This window comes from Alosa alosa, chromosome 16, assembly GCF_017589495.1.
Source record: "Alosa alosa isolate M-15738 ecotype Scorff River chromosome 16, AALO_Geno_1.1, whole genome shotgun sequence".
Taxonomy (NCBI): domain Eukaryota; kingdom Metazoa; phylum Chordata; class Actinopteri; order Clupeiformes; family Clupeidae; genus Alosa; species Alosa alosa.
Window position 1 is genome coordinate 21,442,252 of NC_063204.1, and position 3,019 is coordinate 21,445,270.

At 41.8% G+C, this 3,019-nt stretch overlaps 1 protein-coding gene across 1 annotated transcript in view; it reads left to right on the forward strand.

The window, feature by feature from the left end:
- Positions 1-1,780: 1,780 nt before the first annotated feature.
- Positions 1,781-3,019, forward strand: part of gli3 (GLI family zinc finger 3) — a 117,155-nt gene continuing 115,916 nt past the window's right edge. Inside the window, exon 1 of the mRNA XM_048265793.1 lies at positions 1,781-2,167. The gene's annotated coding sequence lies outside the window, so the exon portion shown is untranslated. The remainder of the gene's footprint in view (positions 2,168-3,019) is intronic.

A 3,019-nucleotide genomic window follows, 5' to 3' on the forward strand; every position in this document is an offset into this window, starting at 1 on the left:
TGGCACAATCCAGGGGCTGATGGTGGAGAGTCATAATTCTGAGACTTGGACAGGGCAAGAGTTGAAATCTACTTGGGTGAGTGTAGGCGAGACATGTTGAGGGATACAGAATTTGTAATGAAGTATTTGCAGCATTCAGAAGGTCACCTTCAGAGTTAACAGTGGCTGTGTTATAGTGCAAAGTACTGCAGGATTACTAAATGAATGTACTAAAAGAACATTTCATTCTACTATATAGCAATGTGTTTGTCTTGTTTTTGTGGTTCCTTCACTTGCTACTCTGATATTATGTCTACAGCACACCTGCCATGAAGAATGTATAACTTTCTGTATTATGTTTCATAATTCCACTGTATGGAAATACCAAGAAGACACTAAATTGTACTAAACCAATCAAAAAGTAAAACAGCTTGTTAACACACTCTCTGACCATGTCCCTTGGCCTCACCTCGGCTCATAGCCTGTACTCTGTGAACTACACAACAGGACATTTGCTGTTCAGACACCAGCCATGCTGAAAAATAGATGGATGTGCCCATGCAGCTCCACTGTAACAAGGGCACCCACCTGACTCACAGGCCGGGGTCTGGCTGATGAGGCGAAGGCATTAGCACATCAGGCCGACACATGCTCGCTAACACTGATAACACAAACAGATTAACTCTGCTGACCTCTGCGCGCTGGAGCTCACACTCTCTGAGACAGAACAGGCCTGGCGCAGACACCCGGTCTGCCCAGTGTCAAATACTGTACGTTACGGAAAAAGGAATGATGAAATGATGTTTCTTTTCTCAGGCGTTTCACTGTCATGTCTTTTCTGCTCTCTTCTGAAATTACTCTCTCTCTGCATCCATCCCTCACTGGATTTTACAACTGTCCCATTAATATAAAGGGTTTGGAAAAATGATTTGGCATTATGAGAGTACATTATAACTGAAAATCCTGGCTATACAGTATATCTCCCTCTTAACATGTGAATAATCTACACAAAACTGTTCTGTTACAGACTAGCTTGTTTTGCCACCATCACTAATTTGTTCTGTCTTGGTTTGGAAATGAGAAATAGTACATTCAGTCTCTACATGACATACAGTAGAGACAAACAGCAAGTGGTTAATCTAAGATAAAGTGTGCAACATTTACTCTCACAAACACCTAGGTCTTACCTCTCCAGTGCCCTTTGGCCTTTAAAATGACTATATTTTCTTATTATTAATGTACAAAATAGTTGCTATATTTAAATAAATAACATGCGATTGCACACAATTTTATAATGCCTTTAATGTCTGTTTTAAAATTGGGTTGAATAGCAGTTATGTGTCCATGCCAGGAACATTCCTGAAGATTCAGTGATGTCAAGCATAAAAAGCTTGAGGGGACCTTTACGTGTTTGAAAGGGACCCAAACCTGAACACAGAAATAGCTCAATGGAACAAATATTGTAACCAATGTTTCATGTTTTATGTAAGACAAGCTCTATCCGCAAATATCAAGGTAGCCTATATCTTTTACTCGTTCATCAGTTAATAAAATACCGCCTGAACTGAAGAAGTGAAGGTTTGTGGTAGGCTATAGCCTACATTCATGTTTGCTTTCTCTTCCACCTCAGGCGGTTGAGCTCGCGTGCGTGGCTGGAGCAACGGGCGACCGTTTCAAACGTGACTACGCCGTCTCAGGAAACGGAGGAGTAGGCAAGAGCTCAGAGGAAGGGAGGGAAGGAGGGAGAAAGGCAGCGAAAGAGTGGGAGAGGGAGGTGGTGTATTAGCTATCCGAAGGGAGGAGTCACGCGAAGGAGAGAGCAGCTGGAGTTCCAGACTTTAGCTCCTCGGCTCGAGAAAAGTACACTTAACGCCGCTACGATAGTCTTTGTCGAGGCAAACACTTTAGGCGTTCTTATTTTTCCACAATTAGGCTACATCCCGAAGCCAGCAGGTATGTAGATATAGCAAAGATGTTACTTTAAACTTAGTTGCGTCCAGCCAAGTGTAAAGAAAACGGAGGAAGGGCGCAGAAGGCAAAACTCTGGCACGGCGACTCTGGAGTTTCAACTCAAGGCACAACTTCTGAGCGCCAGACGCACATCTGCAACAAGCGAGAAAATACTTCACTTTCGAGTAGAAGAGGAAAGAAAAACTTCACAACTGGAGGGAAAGATACCTTCGCACACGTAAGTACAATAACACGACGAAATCAGAGGATGTAATCATTTGGTCCCGTTTGCTTTATGCTCACTGAAACGTTTGAAAAACGAAGAGAGAAGGGAGAGCGAAAAAACTTTGGAACTGTCAGGGGTATCACGTTTCAATTAAACTAAAACCTAAAAAAAAAATAAAACGAGCAAGTTCATACAAAGTTATCTAAGTAGCCTACTCGCAGAATAGAAAAGAGAATATGTACACATAATAACGCTAATAAATAACGTGTTTTCTGAGTGTGTAGGCCTCAGCATATCTCTGCAGGGTCTACTTTGTTAGTTTACGGGAGTTGATAGAGCATCCCTAATTCGCCTCAGCATGGAAAAGCAACTCTGGTACAACAGAGGCGCAATGCATAAGGGAAGTGTGCTCATTTACTCACTTAAAGTACACACATGTCCTTAGTTGTCTTTAGTAAAACCCAAAGTGCCCCAAAAGCATTCGTTTGTTGAGGACATGTTGTCTCAGATTTCGCTGTGAAGTCATAGTATAAGCAAAAAGGGAGAAAAAGTTTGGTGGACTTTCCCCCGAAGAAATGAACAGCGACAAGATTATTTACGCGGCATCATATTTCAGCGCGATGTAGGTCGTGTTTGTCTGTCATTGATTACGCATTGATTGGCTGATGTCATGCAGACAGTGAAATACTGAACAGGCAAATTATCAGTTAATTTATCCTCCATTGTGTAATAAATGATTAGTTAGGATAAAACAACTATAGATTAACTCCACTTAGCCACCACTGGCAACATAGGCTACATATGGGTGTAAAGCAGGCCCAACGGGTGGTGATCTGTTAAATATAATTACAACCTTGTCATTAA